The 26,720-nt window shown below is 37.4% G+C and overlaps 1 protein-coding gene across 3 annotated transcripts in view; it reads left to right on the top strand.

The window, feature by feature from the left end:
* The first annotated feature begins 834 nt into the window (after positions 1-834).
* THSD7A (thrombospondin type 1 domain containing 7A) overlaps positions 835-26,720 on the top strand; it is a 272,803-nt gene continuing 246,917 nt past the window's right edge. The window contains exon 1 of one of the 3 annotated variants that reach the window (XM_015281884.4): positions 835-981. The gene's annotated coding sequence lies outside the window, so the exon portion shown is untranslated. Of the gene's footprint in view, positions 1,461-26,720 lie in introns of all 3 variants that reach the window. The other 2 variants (XM_025147356.3, XM_046938330.1) reach the window with 2 other exon arrangements.

Here is a 26,720-nt window from a genome sequence, read left to right as displayed (position 1 = left end):
GACACTGAAACAAGGATCGTGGCACTCATGTATTTGCCTGGCTTTGCTTCTTGGCTGTGTCTAGAAAATATTCTCCTGGAAAGTCTTCTTTCTTCAGGTATGAATTTTCCGACATCCAGGAAGGAAAACCCAATACTTGAATTATTGAGAAAGGGAAACATAATAGCTGTTGGCAGCACTTCCATAATACGAAGTGAATATTCATCTTCCTAAGAAACACTTCTCCTTAAGAAAACGCTCGTAGTGCTGTCATCGGCTGTTTAGTGAGCACAGAAGTTGAGTGATTTACGCCAGTCCTGGCGAGCGCTGTGTTTTTGCCAGCCATCTGCCCCAGCTAATCTCCGAATTCCATCTCCAAACGGCGATGATTTACAACTTCCTTGATTAATGACACCTCTCATTTTCTTCCTAACGCAGAGCAATTAATCTCACCCCGTCCCTGGGGTCCACCGCAGTAATAGGTTTTGGGGGGAGAAACAGTCTGCAGAACTCCTTCTGGATATGACACTTTTTCTTTTATTTTTCCCCTGTCCTCTCGCCCTTCTCCCCGCGTCGCACAACCAGCGGTGGGGTCGAAGTTGCCCAGAGGGGTGCGCAGGTGCCGGTTCGGGGCCGGGCCGGGCAGAGGAGCGGGGCGGCCGCAGCTGCATTGCGGATGGAGCCGGCAGCTCTCGGGAGGGGCGGGAGGCCGCGTGATGCCGGGGGGGGAGGTGAGTGCCCGCGGAAGGGAGCGTGGGCGGCGCGGGGCACCGGGGGGCGCGGAGCCTCCGCCCCGCCCCGCCGCAGGAGGCGGGCAGGGAGGGAAGAAGGGGGCCCTGCGCGGAGCGGAGCGGTGAGTGCGGGCAGAGCTCGGGGCGGGGGGAGCAGCGCTGCCTTCCCGCTGTGTCCTCGCACGCCCTCCCCGCGGGGAGCATCGGCGCCCGGAGCTGCACTGCGAAGCCGGGCCGGGGGACGCGGTGACACGAGACTGGCAGCGGCGAGGTGCGCGGAAAGGTGCGCGGAGCTCCGCGCGTCCGCCTCTCACCTGCGGCACTGGGACCGCGCCCGGCACGCGGCTGTGCCCGCTGCGCCCTGCGCCGGGCTGCGGGAGCGCCGCGCAGTGCCGTACGGGGCCCGGGAGCTCCGTGGCTGTTACGCAGAACGGAACGAGTTTAAAAGCGGCCGTGGTTACGTTCTTGGGAGGGCGAAGCGAAAAAACGTGCCGCGAAGCCAGTTCTATAAAAAGCAAAGATACGCTGGGCACAGAAGTGCCTGAGAGGGCTGGCCGGGCGCTCCCTAACCAAGCTCGCCTTCGGGAGTGAAACTGTCACGTTGTCTTGTTAAAGCAGGTAATTACTGTCTGAAGGACACGAAGCTGTAAGCTCTTCTTTCAGATCGCTCCGTGCGTGCGCCAGGAGCGGGGCTGGAGTTGCTGTCTGTGTGCCAGCAGCGGTGCGCTGCTGCCTGCGCGCTGCCGGGGCGTGAGTGATGCGGGCGGGGCGGCGGGTGCGGGAGCGAGGGGATGGGGATTGGGATGGGCTCGTCCAGCGTGGGGAGGGATTGCTTCTGGACCACTCTTAAACAACCCAAAGGAAAGTGAAGGACAAGGTGGGGTGGAAAAAAATCTCTGCTGTTGTTAACGCTGCTGGCATACGTGCGAGTTGATGGTGTTTTCTTTTAATAGCTCCTCGGTAAGTGCAACGTTCATCTGTGGGACGATGGAAACTGAAGTAAAGGGTGTGGGTGTGGTTTTGTGGGGAGTGTGCACCGTTCGAGGTGTAGCGCTGGGGCCGGGATGCTGGATTTTGAGTTACGGTTCTGCTGTGGTTGCGTTTAGCAATTGATGCATCAGCACTGAGTTTGATGGAGCTGCACTGAAGAAAGTTATTTAAACAAACTCTTCTACTTTGTTATAAAACACCAGTTTTTGAAACCCATCGGCTCATCTCTTAGTTTGTAGGATAATGCAATGAAATTATTTGCTGATGATGTGTAGGTTAGAAGACTAATTCTGTCACTTCCTAATTTTAGATGTCTTTTCTCAATGTTCCTATTGAGAAATCCTTTTATTTTCTCTCTCTCTTTTTCCCCTCTTTTTTTTTCCTTTTTATTTTCCTGACAGATCTTGTGAATGACACCTAGGAGATGGGGACAAAGGTCATCCAAGTTGCTCGAGAATGATGTGCTGAAACTCAGTATCAGGGCATGTTTGAGGGTCAGACACATTGTCCATGATTTGGTACTCTTTTGACTATATTACTGATTCTGTTTCGGAAGGATTTGCTTTCTGTTAAGGCCATTGGTCAAGCATTAGGTGATCACCTCTGACTTCTTTAAAAAAGACTGTTGTGATGGTTTCCTTTTGCTAGACCTGTCCTGACCTGGTTTTAGGGCAGTATGGAAGTAATGCCATTTTTTCTGGTGAGGTGGAACTTGACCTTGCCCAGATTTGTGGTCCTTGGATTACTCTGAAGGCTACTACTGTAGATTGCTTACCTTTTTACGCTGATGAATTTAGAGCATCTTTAGCAGTATCACAATATCCCTTGAGTTTTGTCATTTGTTTTACTGGGAAGTACAACATAGCAGAAATCCTAGCTATGGTTGGGCACTTGATTCACATTTGTCTTCCCATACTGTGCATTTTTATGACAAAAGTGGGTGGTGGAAAGCTGTCAGAGCAATCATATTCTGACATGTTAATTCTACAGACTGTACATCACGTCGATGTGCCATATACTACAGTGGTCTTACGTAGAGTCGCACATGGCCATAGGAAGGGAGGAATGGAACTGTGGTTACCTGGATTAGCTCATCCATCAAAGCCATGCGAGAGCAACAAAGATTTTATTTGCACCCTACTGAAATAGTAATGTGAATAGAGGAGAAAGGAATAATTTTAACCAGGGTTTGTACTTGATATCATAAGTCCTGTGCTTTACATTTGTAGTAGTTCCTTTGCTGACTATTTGGTCAATGTCAGATGATTTAAATTCCTTGGAACCTACCTCTCCCTTACCTCTTTAAATTCTAGAAATGCAAGTCACTGCTTTATTGCACTTAATCAATAGTTAATCAGTGTATTCAAATTGCATTCAGAATGTAATCAGAAAAAGAAAGCATTTTAATTTTAACAGTTGCAAAACAGTATTAAAATTAATTCATATTTATAGCATAGTCACCTTCTCCAGCTCCTTTTCATTTGCATGAAAAGATGACAGTAGCTAATGGTATTAGGGACAGCGTGAATTTTTTTTCCTTTAGTAACATGAAAACAAACAAACAAAAAAAAGCAACCACTTTTCTTCATTCACTTTCGTAGTGCTTTCAACTTTTAACAGCCAATGTTGCCAACCAGGGTTAAATTTGTGGTGAAGGTGGTGCAGGAAAAGATGAGCTACAGTGCTAGTATGTACATACATCATGATTTCAATATGCTGTTCTGGACTGTTCTGACATGAAAGTTGCCCTCTCTTCCAGAAGTAAAGTTATTCATGAGATAAGTTATTCGATATCTCCCCTGAGCTGTCGGCTTTACTTATCACAACTGCAGCCTGTCAGAACTGTGTCCTGTCCTTAGGCTGCCGCAGGCAAGGAGGATGCCCCAGTAATATCAGAGGAGGTTTTCAGCTTTATTTCCATTTGCAGACCATTAAAAATTCTCCAGTGAAAGTATGGAGACTTCTATGCTACTGTTAAACTTGTTTTCAGTAGGCCTCTTTTTGGTAGTTATGCATAGTAGACTTCTTGGGAGTCAATAGTACAGTACAGGCTGAAATTTGGTGTTGTAGTATTTTGGAATATGTTTTAACTTTCACATGGTTGACTCATGATGTGTGGCTATGAAGCAGCTTTCTTGAAAACTTTGGATGAAAACCAAGTCTCTGCAAAGGTGGTTTTTTGGGGGCAGGAAGGAGAGAAACAATAATCTTTATGTTACAAGATGATGAGATTGAGGCCTTGGAATGATGTTATAGTGAATTAGCCCTCATGTTCTTACCATATGTAAGTTTTGTTCTGTAACAGAAACTTAGGGGGTGGTTTAGAAATAATAAATAAAGGCAATACTCACCTGAGGATAAAGGACATTTTTAGCACAAGAACAATCTGAATGAAGTTTACTTTCAGAAATTCACAGTCCACTTCCCCCATTAGAACAAGTGGGTTCTCAAGCATTGAGTGGCAGCAGGGAGGGATGGGGATGTACTACAGAATTTTTGAGATGAAGATTATCTCTTTTACAGAGGGTTTGCGTGTTTAGCAGTGGTATGGGCCCAGGGAAATGGTTGCATTTAGTTTCTGCCAAAGCTGGAAAAGCCATGCCACGTAATGTATCAATTCAGTTACCCTTCAATCTGTTTAAAATGCGTCTGCAGAAATCTTTGCTTGATTTCTCCTCTTCTATGTCAGATTTAAGCTGCTTCTCTGTGCCTGAACAAGCCAAATCCACATTGTGTGTGGCCTGGCTCTCTATTCTTGTTGCTTTTGCTTTTCCTCCAGGAACTCTCAAGCCAAGAGGGAGATGAATGTCTCTGCTGGCTCATGGCTCGCGCTGTGCTTGGGATTGACTCTCTGCCTCTGCTGGACATAATGCACTCTTATCAATTCCCCCTGAAATAATGGAATATTTAAATGCTTTCCAAACAAATTGCTTTTGTAAGATAAATATTAAAAAAAAAAAACTTAAATGTAGATATTTCCTGATGTTCTTTTTTTTTTTTGCACTAAAATACCAAGGGCAGCTAGGAAAGTTTCCCCAAAAGTCTGTAGAGCTGAAACTCTGATATCAATAAAGAACTTTGAAAGAAAAGGCATCTTAAGCTTAGAAGAATTTTAATGCCTATAACAAAAATATAATTTTGTGGGATTTTTTTGGTCAGTTTCAGTGAAACTGCTTGCATTTCAGGTAATAACACAAGCTTTTATATAGCTCCTACTTTTTCTTTAGACATAAAATCATCAGTTGACTTGGGTTAGAAGGGACCTTTGCCAACTACCTGATTAGGCTGCTCAGGGCTCCATCCAGCCTGGCCTTGAATGCCTCCAGGGATGGGGTGTCTACAGCTTCTCTGGGCAGCCTGTGCCAGGGCCTCAAAACCCTCTGAGTGAAGAACCTCCTTCTAACATTTAATATGAATCTCCTCTCTTCTTGTTTAAAGCCTTTACTCCTGGTCCTCTCACTATACTGCCTGATAAAGAATCTCACCCCTGTAGGTCCTTTTTACGTACTGGGAGGCCGCAACAAAGTCTCTCCGGAGCCTACTCTTCAGGTTGAACAAGCCCAATGCCTTAAACCTTTCTTTATAGGAGAGGTGCTCCAGCCCTTTGATCATCTTCACAGCCCTCTTCTGGACACTGTCCAAAAGCTCCATGCCTTTCTTGTGCTGGGAGCCCTAGACATGGACACAGTACTTCAGGTGGGATCTCACAAGAGCAGAGCAGAGGGTAACAATACCTCTCACCCTACTAACTACTCTTCTTGTAGTGCAGCCTGGGCTGGATCCCGTTTTGTTGTCTTTTCTGCTGCTTAAACTGCTTCTTTTTCTGTTCGACTGCTAATAGCCTTTTTTTCTTCATACTATTATGTCTTTTAGAATTGAAATTCTCTAGAGCTAAGACAACAGAAAGTTTAAACGTAAGAGTTTTAATACTAACACTTTTGATGTGTTAAGCTTCTATGCATATAATATCTATTACTACTGAAATGTCTGTGAGAATTTACAAAAACATAATAATTGGATATTGTGAACAGTATTACACTGACAGTCATTCATGGAATGTTTAATATTAGTTTTGTCTAATAACATTAGAGGTAGGTTGTAGAATTATTTATTTAATTTAGGGTTAACATGCCTGAGGGAGAGAATGAACACATGGTTGTTGCCTCCAATAATTAACAGTATGAGTTCTTTACTGTGCAAAGTGTAGATTGTGTTTTCTGTCTGAAATGCAAACGCTTCTGTTGAAATCTCTAATGTTGTAGGGAGGCAAAATTACATTTTGTATTAAAAGAAATGAAAAATATGTTAGTTGAAGTCACTAGATTTACTTTCAAAAACTATAAATTGTAGCTTATATTTATTAATCCCTCTTTTTCTTTTTCTTTTTTTGTCTATTACATGGAAGTTGGGTTTTTTGTTTGTGTCCAAAAAGGGAATGAAAGTGATCAGGAGCCTACCTTACATAAGTCAGTAACAGTTTTGCCATAATGTGAGCAATTACTTTGTGTACATAAGTTTTGTATTCCTATCCTGAAGTTAGCCAGACTAATAAAAAATGGCAGAAATGTGTATTTTTTCCAAATAAGCTTTATATGAATACATTTCTGAGTTCTGTGATTTTGTTTAAAAATGTGCTGGCTGAATCCTTTGACAGAAAGTTTTTTACGCTTTGCTTTCAGTGGGACTTAGTCTAAATGAAGAGGTTTTCACTCCTCCCTGTCTTCAAATTCAGTTCTGTCTCTAAGAGTGAGATTTGTTCTCTGATTGTGTATGTAAGATTGGATTCTAATAGTCCGATAACTGTGTAATTTGGTGTTGTTCCTCCAATTAGAGACAAGAAGATGAATCTCAAAATGATAGCAAATAGGTCAAGACATTTTGAGAAATTCACTATAGTGACTATGTGATTATGTGAATTATTAGTTGCGTGTAAATCTTCTTAAGGATGATGGATGGAAATCCCAGGCAGAAACAGTGGTAACAGTACACCTTTTGTGGTCTCTGAAATTAATTTAATAAATGTTTTGGAGTTTGACTAATATACATGTAATGACTTTTTTGTTTAGGTCAATGTAAAGCCTAATGTATCTTGGAGATTAGTATTGATCAGGTAAAGCCAAAATCAATCTTGGATTTTGAGGTTCATTATACTTGGAAATAAGATGCAATATAGGAGTTACATACATGTTAGGTTGTAGTGGGCTTTAATGGTAATCACAGACAAATAAACTTTAAATTACCTGTAGCATCTAAAACTAAATAGAAAACCTGGTAAAAGATCAGTTATCTAAATAAACAATTAGTGCAACTCTGTATGTGTTTCCTAAGTTTGAAGGATATTCTTGAAATGATTATTAGAGTTCCATTTGCTTCAGTAGGAGAGGAATTTTGTCCTCTCTGTAATTCATGAGTTGGTGCTGAGGAAAAGGTTAGCCTGGTTTTGTTTAGACATACTTTTTTAAAAATGGAAAGTTGTTTTCTGTCTTGGCTGTCTTTCTTAGATGTTCTGGTCAAATTGAATTTGTGCAGCTGGAGAAGTGCATACATAGAGAAGGGGAAAGAGGTAAATTGCAATATAATGTACCCTTCAAATATTGCACAGTAAGCATAATCGATTTCACTGAAGGTGAACTAGTGCCATTTGCTAGATAGGAAACATCCAAACAGAACATGCATACATATATTTTAACAGATGATGTTTTATTTTTTTCCTGATATAAAATATCTGACCTGAGTGCCACGTGTAAAAACAAACAGTTGGAAATTCGGAAGATACTCGTTGAGAGCTTTCAACAGAAGTAATTCTTTCTGAAAATCTGATTTTATCATAATGTCTGTTCTGTGTAAAGTGAAAGCAAACAGAGCTCTATCCAAGATTCCTTTGTAGAACAAATTGTGCTTTCCCTTCAGATTTTCATAACATGTTGTTAAAATGAATGAAGGTTGTGCTATTTATCTCCTACACAAAAGTAATCTTTGTCTTCAGAGAGCTTCAGATGGTTCTCCGCAAGGGACTGATATCAGTGTGATTATACTTTGCTCTATCATTTGGCCTTATATAAATATATTTTAATAAAATAAAAATGATAGTTAAGCTATATATTGTTAGGTTATGCATTTCTATTTATAAATGTTTATATATTTATAATTTCAATGATATATATGAACTTCCATTCAGATATATGCATGCATATACATCAAGTTTGGGAGCACTGTAGTCTTTGAAAATGAAAACTTAGATATATGCAGACTGTTGATATTAAAAGTGATCTTCAAAGCTGTCCACATTGAAAGATATTTGACTGTTAATGATGGGTTGTATCCCAATTTATAATCTGAGAGACCAAAGTGCAAGAGTTAGAAGAAGAAATTCCTAGGGTATGAAAGTCCTCTTACCAGAGCAGCTGTTCTTATCAGTAGGCTTTTCCTGAATTTCTCATTTTTTATCCTCAGAGTTAGCCTGCAGTATATGTATCAAGAAATTTGTCATATTTATACCTGAAATAACATTTCAAAATGTATTAGCAGGGATTTTTAGAGAGGGGACTAGTACATGCCTTCTGCTGCTGCACTGAAATCAGGAAATCCAATGTAGTTACATTGGATTTAGGAGAAAATGAACAGACAAAAATATATATCTGGCAACTGTTCTTCAGGGGAAAAAAAAAGTTTAATAACCATAATTGAACTATTTTTGAGAATGCCACAGAAAAGGTGATTTTTAGCATATAAATATTCCTCTTCTTACTCAAATGCTTTGAATGAATTTTGCAAATATTATTTTCCAATTAACATTCCCAGCTGGAATAGAATTTAGGTCAATTGTACTAATTAGAAAGAATATATCCAAAACTTATCTTAATGTTTGCCATTCTTCTTCTTTAAATGCTTACAAAACAAGATGTTAAGAATTAGTTAGGAATTGTTGTTCTTTAGCTTCCCAAAAGAATGAAGCAGTATAATGTTAATGGTTTCAGAGTGGAAGTGAAAGCAAAAGAAAAACGGTAAGTTAGGTTATACTTTCTGTTTTGTGTTCTGTTTATTTATTTATTTATGGAACTAATGCATCTTGGTTGGAAAAAGTAATAGTTCTCCATTGTGCTCAACCTTCATGTTAACAGTTGTTCACTGTAGGAATTATTAAATTAAACACAGAAGACCTATTCTACCTTGAACTGCTTAATCATCCTTGAGGCATGTGTAAGTCTGTCATAGCAATCTCTTCAGAGGATGGACTTCAGATGATAATGTGTTTCATATATTAGTCCTTTAATGAAAGAAATATTATGAGAAATGATGCAGTCATCTGATCTTTCATGATTTTTTTTTTTAATTGTTGATGGACCAGCTCAAAATGGGTCAAGCTTTTGCTGCAAGCTGACTTTGAGAAACTTTGGAATCAGTATGAAACTTGACCTACATTCTTGAAGTGGGACTTCAGATACTGGACTGAAGAAAATTAAGCTCTTTAAGCTCTTTAATTTGTGTGCGTTTGGCCATTGATTTCATCTTATTCAAATGGCTCATATATTAAATGTGCATTTTATTTCTTCAGTAGTCTTCTTACTAAATGGAGTTAATTATAATTCATATTTGCATAAGAGCAGCAGAGGAGGCTTAAATTGCATTTAGTTATGTGCATATCCACAAAAGAGTGTGTTGTATGTCTGAAAATTATGTGCAAATAGGTTTAAATGCTTGGTTGCTTTTCAGTAATAGAATTGAATGTTTTTGAAGTAAAACCATAGTTTGCTTTTAAAAACTACATATCATTATATAATTAATACTTTGTCATAAAACACTGCTGCTTTAACTAGTATCTCAAGTCTCCTCCAATAGCGGTTTACTTGAAGTCTGCCTCAAAATATATTAGTAGGCTGCAGTTCAGAGGGAAAATGGGCAGGTCTGGTTTGTGATCTCTTACAGTGTTAGCTATTAATCAGATAATACTAAATTTGTCTGACATTGAGTCTGAATGTTTTAGAGAAATTTCATTTCATAGATACTTAGAAAAAAAAATGAGGATTTTACTGTAGTAAGAGCATGACTTCCGTGAGGCCTGTTGGTAACGTGGCTTGGTGTGTTGCTTTTATAACTGCTAACATAATGCTACTTTTCCAAAGAGGAAACGATTTTCTATCCCCTGAATACAGAAAAATGTGAAAGGAGAAGAAATATTTGCCCTTTATGAAAGGAGAAGAAATACTTGCCCTTTGTTGCTGTAGCTTCTGCAGGTGTACTTTTTTGCTTTCCTTCCAAGTTTCTCCAGCTCTTTCATGATCATCTTGTACATCCCAACAACTTGTACCTTTCTAAGCTCACTACATAAAAGGATGGCATATCCTCAGTTTTTACCTTACTTCAGAGCATCCAGTGATCAAATAAGAGAGTGGTACTCTCAATTTTTGGCACAAACTGTCACCAGTATTTTGTTGTTATTCAATATTTTACATATTGATCTAGTTAAACTTCACACGCTTCCTGTGAACGTGTGCATTGCCCACGTAAATGAGGGAAATGGGTGTAAAAAACATCCAGAGAACAAAAACTGTTGGGATGATACCACTGATACTAAAGATGATGGAAAGACTTTGGTTAGACTGAGTCCTCTTGGACCACTTTTATGTACTCTTTAGGTTGCATCTAATCCTTTAAGTTGCAATGCTTTCTATGCAAGCCTACTGTGATGACCTGTGATTTTCTGATCGATAACAAATATGGTTTTGTTTTTGCTTGGGAAAGTTTAGTGGTCTTGTGATATGGATTTTTTTTTCTTTTTTTTTTTCTTGGAGGGGGGAATCTGATTTGGAGAAGAAGCCAATTGTGGCTTCAGGAGGGCATCTTAGTTCTTAAGCATGCAAGTAGTGATTTTGGTGATCCAGCAGCTTGGTTAACTTGCCAAATCATTAGAAACAACCATATTTGGCTAAAAAGAGCAAGCATTATACATAATTGTGCTGCAAATAACCTTATATTATGAATTTGTTTTATGAGAGAAGAAGAATTACTTGTGGAGAAACTGGAATTAAATGTTGAATACAGTGACTTCTGTCTGAATGAACGTATGCCCTAGCATAGCTTGTCATAAATGTGCTGCTGATGAAACAGAGGCTTTTTTCAATTACTTTTTGTTTCAATTTTTGCTAAATAAAAAGTACAGGCAGTGAAGACAAACAACGCTTACTGCAATCATGTAAAAGTAAAATCAAGTTATTTAGATGGTATTATTAGAGACCATCTGTAGCTTAACTTTTGTGATTTTATTTAACTTTTGTTGTCTCTGCTTGTGTCTCAGAAACAAAGAATTATATTCTGTCAGAAATGAAAGTGGAAAGTATGTGTAGAAAATTCCTCTGAAAGAGGTTTACAGAACAAAGCAAAACCGAATCTCTGCTTCCAGGCTTCATCAACTGGTTGGAACAAATTCTGCCTGAGGTTGCAGCTAAAACATATATTTAACCAGTCTTGTTATAGAGCTTTGTCTTCACAGACTTCCAAAAGAAATTAATAATTCAGAAAGATGTTAGAAGTAATTTAAAAGACGGTTTTTAAGCTAACAGTCATTGGTTATCATTTTTGAAAAACAGTTCTCCAGTAGAAAATAATAGGCCACAATAGGAGAGCTAGTTGCCTGTTTTCAATGTATGAAACACATTTTTCTCCTTCAGTATTGTCAGTGTTCTTTCAACGAAGAGGCTTATATACTTTCAGTATTTACATTTGAACTTGGACACTGAAGGATGTAAATAAGCAGAAGGAGTTAAGTTGCAGTTCAGGGTATCCAAAAAAGTGCAGTGTGACCAGGTCCTGATAAATACCATGCTGGGTAACTTAAGCTATATTCTTTGACATCCTCGTTACAATTAGAAAACTTTCCTCATGAAGGTCACTTAGAGGATAGAAAACTTCATTTCATGCTTTAAGGAAAGGAGCTCAATTTTGTTCTTGGATACAGCTAATGCTTCTGCAGGGATCCATCTGGTGTTTGAAGACTTTGAGAGTTTTTTAGTGTATATTTTTTACTTTTTATAGTGTAGGAAATAATGAGTCAGGCCAGAAAAGGGGGGACTATTTTATTTTACTTTGACCAGTTTGATAACCATTTTACTGACCTCTAAATCACCTACTGGACATGTAACTTTTTGCAGTTCTTGATATGCTGCAAAGAGGTTTCCTTCAACTCTCGATACCTTGAAAAAATTAAAGAAATGCATATGTATTTGCTGTAAAGGAGTTTTTAATGTTTAGTGCTGTCTGTTGGTTAGATTTTGTTTTTTTTTATTTGTTGCTAATACAAAAAAAAAAGTGGAATATACTGAAGTTACTAAAATATAAAATCTAAACATTTTCCCTCTTAGAAATGTTGGGGAATAGAAAGGAAATCATAAGAGTATTTCTATAGGAGCAGGTGAAAGTTTTCTGAAGCTTTGCAACACTGGCAAATAATTGATTCTTAAGAACGAATATAAGAAACAGAGGTATCGCAATGGGATCTTTTGTTTGAAGGAGACTATTGCCTTCTGGTAGTCAGCAGTTTTGTCTTCTCCAAGCATAGATTTCTGCTTGATCATCATGCTTAATGACTTATGCTTTACCAATAGCTGTAATCCTCCTCTTTTGCATTTGACCTTCAGAGAATGTTGTGACAATGAATTCCACAACATTAAGTGTCTGTGGACCTCTGTTCTTGGCTCTCTTTATGCATCTCTTATCCATGATGAAGATACTTTTTTTTTTTTAATTCACTATATAACCTCTGAGATTTCATTTTCAGTGTGCTTCTAGGTGATCAAAAATATAGCGCAGTACCACACTGTATTCTATTAAATGTATAGGAGTTCTAAGGCATATTTTTTGAACGTTTAACTTTCCTTCATTCATGTATATCCTTATAACTATAGCTGTGTGCATGTAGAATATATGTGTTCTGTAAATACATAATCTGGATGTATATACTTATGCTTCCATATGGTGTTTTCTTGAATTAATGTAGTTCCTTTACAGATGGAGATCCTGTATCATTTATATCCTATCATTTTCTTTCTTCTACTATTGCATATATGTAATTGAGCTCTAGTAATAGTCTATTTATTTTCCATGAATATAACACCATTTTACACACACTTTTATATACAGCAGTACACACTCATATATACGTGAATTCACCTACCTCTATTTTCAGTCATAGCATTACTAAAGTAGTACAGACATATTTGGTATTAGCGTTGTTACCAACTTTTATATATACTCTTTAATCTATACAGCTACTGTATTTTTAGATCAGATTTTTCTGATCTAATTTAGTAGCTGTTCTTCTCAAAATTATGACAGTATGGTAGAAGAGTTCAAGCTGGTGTCACAGAATCTGTGGTTCATACTGAGATGCTTCAAAATAGCAGTTGGCGTCAAAAGTAATTTTTAGTAGTCCTATATCCACCTGAACAAGATCTGCAGTGTAGCTTCTTTACCTGGAGATAGGGACTTCCTTGGGCTCTGGAATATGTTTACTTCTAGGAAGTTTAAACTCTGACTGCAATTTTAATCTCTACTTCATTGGAATGGACCAGTCGTTCCTGATGAAGTATAATTTTGAAATACTTGTGACAAGTTACAAAAAGGAAAATAGAGTAGTCTGTACAACTCAGTAAAATTCATGTATTCACCTTTGAAGATGGGCACTCCCCAGAGAAATACTTAATGTGTTTTTCTTATCATTCTTGAGATATCTCTCAGTGATATCAGAGCTGCAGACTGAGAAAGAGCACCTGTATGTGTTTGTTCATCAGGGGTGTAAACAGTGCCACTGAAATGTTTTGTTCATAAGCTGTGCTGTATCAGTGAAGGTTTTGGCATGGTCCATGGGAAGCTGAGTGCTCCCTTTGTGAATCCTCAGTGGGGGCAGGGGAAGCTTTCTCTGTCATTCCTGTCCTGGTTTTATGAACCAAAGCAGGAGGGACTTGATGGCAGCAGAGGGCTTTCAGTGAGGGTGAACATTAGGTCTGGGTAAAAATTGTTAGTGTGCTATCAATTGTTGTGATTGAAATATTTTGTCTAGCAGGTGCATGCTCTGTTTGAGAGATCTGCCTTACTGCATGTATGCAATATTAACACTGCTGTTTCTCATGTGTTCAAATATTCAGAGGATGCATCCATGTTTCATACTATGGTATCATTGATGGCTGTGTCTTTTGATGTCTTTCCAAGCTGTGAATTTATAAGCATTATTAAAATATGGCTGTTTGCCCATGGTGAGTTAGGACATTCTTGCTCCTTGTTTTTCTAGCAGTCAAATGCAACAAAGAGCCTCTGTGTGCTGAGTACACTTCGGAAAGGATTTAGCTATGTCTGAACAACAGATTTAAGGAACACTGGACTTTCCAAATAAACAAGAAAGTCTTGAAGCAATTTTTTTCAGCTGAGAGGACATGTAAACAGAATAAATACAATCAAAGGAGAATAATGCCCTCTGTATTTATGCAAGCAAGAAGAGTTTTAAAAATATGTTGAAATCTGAATGTCACTTTTCTTTCACAATACAGTTGGAGCTGATGAGAGGTACATGAGATTGAGCCAATGTAACTCAGCCCTGCACTGCAGTGCTTCCAGCTGCAAGCCTTTGGAGATGAGAACTAGGAAGTTTATTTATTGTTACTATTATTTTCGGGGAAAATATGTGCTTGTTGATGCTGTTTTTATTTACTGTGGCCTCTTTTGCAGTATTGATGATAATTAATGTTGAACTAGAGCACATCTGCCTTTGATTATTTAAAAAGAATGAACTGTAAAGTGTTGGTTAGGCTTGTTTAAGTAACTGTACTTTGTTTCCTACTGAGAAAAGTTGCTGCTGCTTAGGAGAGAAACCAAATGTTTGCATATTTCCAGAAATAGTCCCATTTACTGGATGTGTTTTTTTTTCTAATGAGTTCCAATAAAAATAATACCGTCAAGACAGTCTGAAGAGTTTTAGTAATGGTGGAAATACACATACATATTATCTGTACTTGATTTTATCTTGCCTACCAGCAAAAAGACTTGTGCTTCCTGTTGTGATGTCTGTTAACAAGCTTTCGTCAGGGCAGCACAGGTCTAAAAGCTCTTGTAGACAAATAGAAAGCCAAACATATGTGGGGCTGAGGCTGTTGGCATTTCTACTGTTGGCCTCAGAAGGAGCCAAGACTGTGCCAGAAGTACTGCACTGTTGTCATGGGCACTATTTTCTCTGTAGCTTCTTATCCAAATGAGGATAAGAAATAATGAAATTATGAATTTATTATAAAGAAATAAGAAATAAGAAATTATGAGGAAAAGCAGAGAAGTTCAGGTGAGCTTTTGCTGCTCTGCTAGTCTGGGAACCCTGTTTATCTGGAAATACTTTTTCCTAGTTGGTATTAGAAATAAAATAATTAAGATAGAGAAGTGAAAGAGTCTTTGAGCGTTTCTCAAGTGAGAAATAATTAGAAAATAAAACTATCATCAATAATTCAAGAATTTATTAAATCACATTGTACTGAAGTTGTGAGGGGAGAGCTTAACATTTTTTTTTTCTGGAAAAGACTGGTGGTGATTTTACTGCATTTTTATTAACTCCACAGAAATAGGCTTGTACTTTTGCTGGCTTCAGACTTGTAAAAATGAACATGTTGCTTGAAGGTATAACGTGGCATATCTTTAAAGGTCCCTTGTGGCCCTTTGTGAATGAGATTAATATCCTGCCTTTGCTTTAATTCAACCAGAAGTTGTACAGAAAGTGCTGAGCACTTGTTAAACTCTAAATGAGACCTGAGCTATTTTCCATCTATAGGCTGTTCTTGCTACAGGTTTCCCTCCAGCTTGAATACAAAATAGGGTAAGAACAGCTAAAAATTAATTCTTTTCTGAAATTTAGTTATCTCATGTGATCATCTGATTTCAAGTTAAGTACTGTGTGTTGTTTGCCAACTCAATCCATGCCCAGAATCTTGAAGAAGCCAGTGTTGCATTGCTAATCCCTCTTCAGCCTCATTAACCAAGCCAAGAACCTTGCTGAGAAAAAATGTTTTCTTCATTGTTTTTCATCATACATCTTGAATTTTTTTTTTTTTGGTGCTTTTTTTGCCCCTCAGCTCCCTGAGGTGTGATCTCACTGCCATTCAGTTGGCTCTCCATGCCTCAGACCTCTCATATGTGGGTAGTTGACTCCTTTCTTCATTCTTCCCCCAGCCTGCAGTACTGTGCCTTGCATCTTGGCCTGCTGGCATGGACTGTGTCCCCCTGAGAGTCCCATCAGTGCTGCTGTCCTTAGTTTGTTTTTTCAGGATGAAATCAGTTTAATTTGCATTAAAATCACAGGAGAAGCATGCCATGAAGTCTCTCTTCCTAAGAGTAATTTGCAACAGGTGAAATCTGTCACAGAGTGTTAGCTGCACACAGTCATGCTGTGGTGCTAAGAAAAGAGCAAGTGAAAATAAACTGTTTTGAAAATGGTTTAGCTCCACAGTAAATCTGCTATGTTACATAAATGAGATCATTCAGGAATTAGGCTGCTCTCATCAATACTTTGAATCATAGAATGACTTAAATTGAAAGGGATCTTAAGGATGGAATCTGTTTTTTGTGTGTCCTGGGGAAGACCTCTACTTTGTAACCATCCTGAAAAGATGGTTTAGTACCAAAGAGTATATGTGGATTTTTCTTTCTGAGGAATTTTCTCCTGATATTTTATACCCAATGACAACTTAATGACTAAAATTTGTTAGTTGAATGGGTGTTTACACCAAAAGATTAATATAAATAACCAGTGGATGTTTGATAGGAGGAAGAATAGGAGAGGTTAGATCTGCAAGGCTTGGGATGTCTGTCATTTATTTATTTATTTATTTAAATCTAAAATAAGATTTACATCATTCCAACATGGCAGGTTGGGCTTTATTATGGAACTTGCTGTGACACTTGTGGAATCAGTGTCACAGTTCGTAAAACTCTGTGAGTCATCTTGTTGGTTGGTTGGTTTGTTTTTAAATGGCTGTTAGCTGCCTTTTTTCTTTTTCTTTTTTTTCCCCTCTCCACTGTGTTACATTGTAATCTTTGAGAACTTTCCTTTGTTAAGGCAAACTTCAAGGCTCAGGGAGCTCTTTTGGCATTTTTTTTTTTAAATTCTTTGCGATGCATGTTTTCTGGTTCTGAAGACATAAAAAGAATCCTTGATAGAATGAGTTGGGTTGGAAGGAACCTGATGGATCATCTATCTAGTTCCAAGTTCAAGGTCCCCCGTCACGGCCTGGGGCACCTTCAACTAGAGCAGGTTTCCAATGCACCACCAAAACTAGCATTGAACACTTCCAGAGATGGGACATCCACAACTTCTCTGGGCAACCTGTTCTTTACCACCCTCATAGTGAAGGATTTCTTTCTTATATCTGATCTAACTCCACTCTCTTTTGAAGTCATTACCTGTAGTCCGATCACAAGCCCAATAAACAATACTCCCTCCATCTCTTGTTTAGACCTCCTTTTGGTACTGAAATCATATTTTATAGTAACCTGTTTTTTAAATAAATGTCATCATCACTGTGAAATACTAATGTGTTATTCTACTTCCTTAACATATGGGAGAAATACCTTTTGAACATTTCTGTCTCTTAGTCTTGAAAATAGCATCAAAGGGCAGCAAGTTTTTAATTCTGAACTTAGTGCTAGGTAACTTAGGTATTCCTTTCAATATAATTACAAACATTTGTGTAGCTTGTAAATTTCTGAAAAGAACTTTCATCATCCTAACACCAAGGATATTATCAGCCATACTTAACAGTTGCTGTTTATTTTGTCTAATGAAGCTTGATCCTAAATGATTTTTTTTTTTTAATTAACTGCAAACTGATCTATAATTTACTTCTTTTACAAATCTAATCATGTTAGTAAATTGAGCTCTGGTAGACAGTAGAATATTTAGTGTCCAGGCTTGGGGACCCAAGTACAAGATGGATGCAGAGCAGATGGAGCAGATTAGAGGACTGCCACAGAAATGATCAGAGGGCTGGAGCACCTCTCCTATGATGATAGGTTGAGGGATTCGGGATTGCTCAACTTGGAGAAGAGAAGGCTTTGGGGAGAGCTCACTGCAATTTTTTTTCAGTGCTTGAAAAGAGCTAACAAGCTGGAGGGAGACTGACTTTTTACACAGGTAGATAGTGATAAGGCCATGGGGAATGGATTTAAACTGAAAGAGGGAATTTTTAGGTTAGATGTTAGGAAAGAATTCTCCTTGTGCTCCATAGAAGAATGATCTCCTGTTGAGATGACTCTAGACCCCTGGTGGAACCACTTGGAGGGTTTTGGACTTTGTACTTTGAAAATGAAGGTCTTTATCTCCTAGGTGTAAATGACAAGCTGATGTTGATGCAGAGTCTTCAAAGGTGTGTTTTATTGGTCAGCTCTCAGGATGTGTGAGGCTTTTTTCCATAACAAATGACAACAAACCAGATTAAAAGCCTGTACATGTGTTTGATATCCATCTCTGAAAGTTTCTGAGAGCTCTGTTAACCCTTAGTTGTGTGCTGAATTTTCTGTAGTTCTACAAGTTACAAAAATAAATTCTATCATTTTTTCAAGAAGGAACATGGAAATGCAAGTCTGTAATAATTTGAGAGCAGTCTGCTTTAGCAAATGGTTGATTACCTGGAAACGTGAGCTTGGCTGGGATCTTTTCTACCAAAGACAGTTGTAAGGCAAGTGTTTTAGTTTCTTCCTAAAAAGAATGAAGAAATAAAAGCTGTGTCAGGAATCAGACATGGTTGTGGATATTAATGTGTGTTTGAATGGCTGCATACAAGAGAGAGCATGTTATGATACAGTCATGTCATTCAAAGGCTGTCTCATTTTTACAGTTGTTTCCACTATCTCTAATATGAAATTTCATACTACATAAATCATTTATGTGGTGCGTGTTTCTTCCTGAAATATAAATTTGAGTATAAAATTTATTTTACCATCTTAGTATAATTTTTAAGACTGTAACACTTCGTAGACCAAAATTCTGCTTATTTTTACTTTCAAGTTATCTCTTTTTAGCAAATATAAAAAAAATTACTTTTTAATGACTGAAAACCTTTCTATTTTAGTTAAGTTTTGATTTTTATTGTCAAAGCCATTTATATATTCCTCTTTACCACTTCAATTGCTTTAATCAAAGGTGTAGAAATCTGAATTGATATAAAATCTTACAGGAATTTTCAAAAATAATGTCATTCGATCTTAAGGCTTCCTATACTAAAAAGCTGAAAAAATTTTGTGACAGGTCTTTTTGATAAAACCTTAAAAAAAGTAAATGAAAAAATTCAGTGGACTGTAAGTACTCAACGAAATGGCTCTCCATAATCTTTGATTTCCCATTTTGTGACTGTAATATTGAGTCCATTCAACAGACTCACAACTGTTAAGTGTAGGTCATCAATAAGACGACTGCTGTTACTTCAGAAATGACAGTGTGTACTCACTCCTGACTGATTGTGACTGGAATTCAGCTTCGGAAACTTCTCAAGGAAGCATTTTGTCCTACAAGTCCTCTTTTTAATTTGAGTTATTTTTCTCTCAGAAGCAACACAATTTAAGTATATAAATGATACTGGGAAATAGAAATTATATTTTGGTGCTTGTCACAATGGTTTTGCTGAAATTCAATTTACTGTCTATGGAGAATGATTCTTGCATAACAAATAAATTTTAAAACTGTCATTCATCTCTCAAAAACATTTAATTTGAATCTTTAAAAATGGGCCATGTCAAATAAATTTAATTAGGACGTGCTGTCCCAGAAAAGCTCCTTCTTGACTTTGAGGATCTGGAACAAAAGTTGTCATTAGATTGCAGCTGAGTACAAGAGAGAAGAGACAGCAGAGTTCATTATTACTTTTTTTTTTTTAATTAGATTGCTATGTTTTCTAGAGTACATGGCATGTCAGTTCAAAATATAGCATGTTTCATTGCAAGAAGAGTAATATTATGTTAAATTTAGTGATGGAAAATTGGGTGACCATTGAATGCTAGCAGCATTGAATTAGTAAGTACTAGTAATATGGTGTGTAATCTTTGAATATCTGTTTTTCCCACACACTCCCCACCCTCAAGTTTTCTGTCTTGATAGTATGTATGTGGAAGGAGAACAATCAGATTGCACAGAAGCTTTCCTGAATTGTGCTTAATCAAAGATCTAGACCTTACATGTCATTGCCTTACAGGTAGATATGTATATGCTATTTAACTATAAATCTATTTCAGATTGTATTGTTTCAGGTTACAGTGATACTGCCATTGGGTGTAACTCAGTGGAGTTCATTAAATCCACTACACCCCATGCTATAGTGGTGAAAGGTTTTTTTTTTCTTCTTCTTTTTTTTTTTTTTTCCAAGATAGAAACAACAAACCAGGTATGTCTAATTGAAGCAAAGTGCTCTTAAACCATGCCAGATATAATAAATACTGTATCTCTAGTTTTACTCTCTAAACCTAAGTGATTTTAAAAATGCACTTTTAATTGTGGATATAACTGAATGGTTTGCTGACTAATTGCTCAGGCAGATATAAGACTGCAGTCTGTATTATAACAATGATGGTAATGAAAGTGGCTCCCACAGGGTCTGTCATGGGACCAGTACTCCTTAACATCTTTGTCAGTGATCTAGAGAGTGGGACTGAGTACACCCTCAGCAAGTTTGTTAATGATTCTAAGTTCAGTAGTGCAGCTGAGAATAGAAGGAATGGATGCCATCCAAAGGAACGTGGACTGAATTGTAAAGGAGACCCACGTAAACCTAGTGAGGTGCAACAAGGCCAACTGCCAGGTATTGTGCTTGTGTTGGGGCAGTTCCAAATATGTGTACAGAATGGGAGAAAGACTCCTTTAAAGCAGCCCTGCAAAGAAGGATTTTGTAATTCTGGTGAACTAAAAGCTTGACATGAACCAACAGTATGCATTTGCAGCCTGGAAGGCCAACTGTGTCCTGGGTTACACCAAAAGAAGGGTGGCCAGCAGGGCAAGAGAGTTGATTGTCACCCTCTGCTCTGCCCTCATGAGGTCTCATATGGAGTACTGTATCCAGGCCTGGTGCACAAGAAAGATGTGGAGCTGTTGAAGCTGGTATAGAGGAGGGCCGTGAACATGATCAGAGGACTGGAGCACCTATCTTGTGAAGAAAGGCTGAAGAAATGGAGATTATTCAAGTGTCAGGCAGGATGGAGATGCTGAGCAAGACAGAGACCAGTGACATCTGAAGGGTGGGACAAGATTGAGAACAATAACAGTTAAATAGTTATTTAACTTTTGTAAACTTTTGTAACCTTTTGTAACCTTTGTAGCTTAAACTTTTAAACAATATCATGTATGAAAGCAGAAGACTCCTAAGTATTGCTGTCATCAGAGGTAAGTATTGAGTAGTGTAGCACAGTTACCAGAAGTATTGAGCTATTTTTTTTTTTTTTTTTGGCTTTGTGTGGCAAAGCATGGATGTTGTTACACTAAACCAAAGATCATTTCTCCAAATTGATAATTTACATGTTGGACTCACTAGATTTGATTTCTCAAACCTTTTAATTTAAGGGCTTAGAAACAATACAAACAATTTGATTGTAAAATTTATTTATCTGCTTTTCTATTAATATTTAGTGTCACTATTGATCAATGTACTGCACAAATACCGCACTCAAAGCTTGGTTATGTTTTTTAATGTCATAGACCATGTCCCTCTGCTGTGTTCAAGTTACCGTAGATTAAAGTATGTCCTGAATTTTGAATTTGGCACCTTCTGCTAGTGTCTGATCTTTCATCTTACTTAGTGCTGTTGTGAAGGGTTGTTCTCATTGATCTCAATTCTGATTGCAGTAGTACTTTGTGCTGGCATTACATGGCCCAAAGTTAGGAAGTATAGTTTTACATCTGTTCTGAATCTGAATTGAGGTATTTCTTTAAGTCTGAAGTCTTTAAGTCTTCTAAACTATAATGGCTAAGGTTTCCTTACTCCAAGGCACAAAAATTTTCAACAAATTTTGTGATGTTAGCTGATACCTCAACTTGTGTGCAGAGACCTGGCACCTGTGCCAGTAATATTGTCAAATAATAGTAATTGTGTATGTAATCAAGGCAATTTGAAATTAAGACTTCCAGAGGAAACATTGAGTACGTAGTATTTAGAACAGGACAACAAGATTGTTATATTGATTTTTTGGTTAATTTAGAGTAATGTTATTATTTTGTGTTGATTAATCTTGTTGGCTATAGAGCATTACACTCAGAGCACATTCAACCCTGTTTTGTGCTCACTAGAACAGTGGATGATTTAATTACTGAACGTTGTTCAGTGCACGTACTTGTGTTTAGTGAGTTATCCAGTGCAAGATAAAAAATACTGGGTTCTCAAACACACAGAGCTTCTTGCATTAATGAAAAACACAGTGCTCATTAGCCAAACTTATTTTTGTAATTAAAGTCTTTATTAAAACTTTGCTGAATAATAGTAGAAGATTCTTAATATAGCAGTGCAATTGAATGTTTATAAGATAGCTTTATCTTTTAAGCTTTGAGATGAGGATGTTTTCTCCCACTGGGCTTTGTGCAATGACTAAATCCAAAACATGCAAAGATAAATTGTCTTACGACCCCAGTGCTTTTACTTCTTTATGTTGTCCAGTTGTGCCTTATCCCATGCCTTGCCTCACTGTTAGAAAACTCAGCTGAAGACTGAAAACAAGTCTGTGTATGGCATTGTGCTAATATGGGCTTGTGAGTTTTTTATTACCTTTGTGCAGAGTGTTTTAGTCAAATTCAGGTATTGTTTGGCCCTGTGATAAATATTCATCAGGAATGGTCTGTTTTGTTGCATGTATCTCAGGAATAACTTCATAAAGATTGCTTCTACTTAGTGTGCTTGTTCAGTATAAAAACTCTTCAGTGGTGCTGGGGCAGAGTCTGTACCTGCAGTGTATTACCCGCCTTGGATATTGTTGCAGGAAGTTGCTTGACCGCTTCACCTGGCAACACCGAACAGGGACTGACACAATATTCCCAGCTGAGATTGTTTGGGCAGCTTTCCTCAAATGTACAGAAGTAGCAAAGTTGATCTAAGTGACCATGGGCTTCCTTTGGTTTCACCATGTCTGGCCTAAGCCATCTCTTTCTGGACCCAGTCCTTGCTCTTCTCTCTGGTGATATGTCATTTTGGGGGTGTTTACTGTCTCCTTGATTGGAAAGCCATGGATCTACGTAGATAAACACATTTCTGAATGAAAAATATTGCAGTTAACTGTGTTGCATTGTGTTCCCTTCCCTGGAAGGCTGTCAGGTAACATGGCTATGAGCATTATGTACTAAGCCTTAAATTGTTGGAAGGAGCTGCAATATGCAGCTAACTGTGGTATTTATTCCTTCCTTGACCAGTGTAGTGGAAGCATGGTAAAATTGAGTTCGACACAATGCACATACAGAACTGGTTGCCAATGGTACGGTAATTCAAAACATTGCCATTCTATTGTCATTTCTTGACTATTGAGTGATAAGAAAGTTTATTTGGAATACCCTGTTTGACACTCAGTGTACTTGTCAACAGACCTCAGTGAAAAGCTTAAAATCATGTAGCATTTTGTGTAGATTGGCTGTGCACATTTGTAAAGGTAGGTAATCTGACAGATAATTCATAGTAAAGCAGAAGGATATTTTTATGGAAATGATGATATTGTATACCTTTTTCTCATTATTTAAAATTTGATTTTAAATGCATATGAAGTCTTTGTCTTCACTAATGATTCCACTTACTGGAGAAATAATAGAGGAATATAGCTGTGCTCTAGGGCATTTGAAAATTGCCTGGAGTTTTCTGTGCATCTCAGGCCATTTTGACAAGGTAAGTCTAGGGCTGTAGCAATTGCTGTGACAAATTCATATCACATTTATATAATACATTTCAGAATAGAAATAGATAGAATTTACAGTTTCTATTTTTTTGATTATCTGTATGAATATGAATTAATCATTTAAGAGATTAATGAATGGTTATCTGTAGGTAAATTTATTTTCCATTATCTCTGAACAGTTTGTGTTAATGTGTAATGTCTCACATTATGTTGATTTAGATTATTAGGATACGAATAAAGAATTGGAATTATAGTTATTCATATGAAATAAAAGAAAAAGCAGATAAATTTCAGAACACTGTTCTAGCACTGAAGTTGATGATTACATTTGAGGTTCAGCTTCACACAAAAATTATTGAAGTCATCCTATAGGCATGTCACAGCAAGCTGACTAATATTTTTTTTGCTGTCTCTGATTATAGCAAACTTCAAATACTAGTTTTGTTTTTTTGTTTGTTTATTTATTTGTTTGTTTTTCAGAATGGTTTAGGAAGCTACTTACCTCTCTCACACCTCACATTTATTTTACATACTATGTTCAAATTAAAATCCCTAATTTTTAATGGAGGTAGTGTCTTCTAGAGAGCGATTTAGAGTTGTATGTCTTAGACAGTATGAATATTCTCTATGAGCCAAACTGTATGTCTATGGTTGTTGAGTCGGTGGTTGTTCAGTGCACTCAACAGGATTGCATGGATACAATGGAGATCAGAATTTGTTTAGTATTCTCCATTAGTATCTATTCTTTCTTTGAGAAGAATAGACTAATGTATTATTCACTTCCTTCATGAAATCACAAGACTGTGTGTAATGAAAATGAACATTGTTATTGTTTTCTTTTTTTTTCCTCACACAGTGAATTGTTTTTCAAGTCCTTTGTGTGCCCGACAACAGCAAAAAAGCTCTCACTAGGAGAATTGATTTGGGTTGGATATGCTAATTCTGCAGACGGAGTAAGGCTGTACACTCATACTAATCAGTTAATTCTTGAAAGGAGTTTCAGTAAAGTAAATACTCTAGTCTGAATACATGAGCAATATTAGGTATGCACCACAATAGAAGAAAATTGCTATTGGCTATATTTGGTAAATGGGGACAATAAGCATTTCTAAGACTTCCCTGGAGAAAGAAAAGTATGGCCTAAATTCTCATTCTGACAAAAGAGAAAAAAAATTAAAATAATTCCTTGCATTTTAAGCTAATGTTAATTTTCTAAGACTTGGTTAGAAACTTCCTTCCTTGTAGCGGAAGATTCACTGATATGTTCACATTTTCTCACTGAAATTTCATACTACTAGTACAAGCCTTTCAAACTGTTTTTAATTTATTGAATGCTACTTCAACCATGCGGTTTTAGATGTAGACATCTATTTTTGTATTATTTTTATTGTGCCCTAGTGGTATATACATCTATTCTTTCCTATGATATCTCTTGTGGATGTTTCTATTTTAAGAATCTTAAACAAAATATGACTGTTGTCATGGAATGGCCACTTCAGGCTTCATTTACTTGAAAAGTAGCTAAATATTTTGTGAGAGACATTATATGTACCTAACATCACCACAGGCTTGTACTTTTGGATTCTTAATTAAATCAAATACGAGATTTGTTCTGTCTCTGCACTGAAAATACCCATAATCCCTATGTGACAATGCATTTACTATATTCCAGCAAGTCTAGGGGCACACTTTCCTTCTCAAGTTGAGCTGCTTGGCTCTACCTGCCTGACAGTACTAGGAGAAAATATCGCTTGGGGGACAGTTGTGTAGCTTTCTCTGGAAAGAGAGCAAACTTTAGGTTTCAGATAAAATTGAGAGCAAAGATACTAAAGAAGGGCAAAGAAGGCCCTGGGAAACCTGATGTACCCTCTGGGAGACATTCTGGTCAGTCCTGTCAGGTCTGTGAGATGCTTATTTCCAGATCAAGGCTAAAGACTTGACCTACTTAAATAAACAAGGTGAAGTTAAAAATTATATACTAGTGATATTTACAGTTGTGTACTTACGTAAGTATATGTAATAGCTTTAGGTTTCCTGAATCTGTTAGGCTTGTAATAAAATATTTTTCTGGAATTTCTGATGTTTAGCAAGTTAAATAGGAAAATCCTGTTCATGCTGCTTATGCAAAGAAGAGCACATGCTCAGTATTTTCCACCTGTCCAGAAAAATGCCTGTGTATGTGCCAGTCATTTCTGCAAGAATGAAATTTCCATGATTTCCAAAATAAATGGAAACAGAAGTTTGAAGTGTGTGCTCTCCCATAATAACTGTTGTAAGCCCAAAATAATGAAGTCTTTTTACTTGTGTGATAACTCTTTGCTATTCTTTTAACATATATGTTTACCACTATATTCCTAATGGCAGAAAAACAACACATTTTCAGTCTGGCCTTCTGAGGCTTACAAGAAAATGTCTCTGTGGTAAAGAATTCCTCCTCAGTGAGGCAAAAATCACCATTTATCTCTAGGAAAGGTGCACTGAGGTAAATGTGTAGAGTATAAGACTTGACACACTCTGTGATGAGCATATATCACACATTCCAAACATACTTCAAAAGCCCTTTTGTTATGAAGTTCAGATAACACACAATTTCTTCCTACTGAAGGATTGGTTTTGTATTTTTTTCCTTTCCTTTGGTGTCACAATCACTATGACACTAGGTAGGATTTGGCCTTATTTACACCCTGTCTACTCATCTGGCTCTAGGAGTTACAAGAGGCAATTTTAAAAATTAAAAATAACAAACAAAACCTGTCCTTGCAAAGTCTTTCTACAGCACTTTGCTTTTGCTAGTGAAAATGTGCATGACTATCATAGCCATTTATCCGGCCTTAGCATTTGCACAGATTATAGGGCGCTGTCACTATTGCTAGTAACTTCAGCAGTCATTACTTTTAATAGAACAATAGAACCAAATGATCCTTGATCATCAATTTTTGGAAATTGTTTAATTTTGCAGATCCCACATTACCCAGCTTCCAGACATACATCAGACTGCTGTAGTCTGCTGTTGAGCCACACATTCAAAAGGTTTTTCTTCATATAGAGGAGAATGTCATATTATGTGAAGATTTATGACTGCATAGATAGGATTTCTACAAACTCTGCTTGTGCCTGGCCTATATGCTCACTTGGAACTGCCAG

The sequence above is a fragment of the Gallus gallus genome, chromosome 2 (assembly GCF_016699485.2).
Source record: "Gallus gallus isolate bGalGal1 chromosome 2, bGalGal1.mat.broiler.GRCg7b, whole genome shotgun sequence".
In the NCBI taxonomy this organism is placed as follows: domain Eukaryota; kingdom Metazoa; phylum Chordata; class Aves; order Galliformes; family Phasianidae; genus Gallus; species Gallus gallus.
This window is presented reverse-complemented; position numbering and strand designations above follow the sequence as displayed.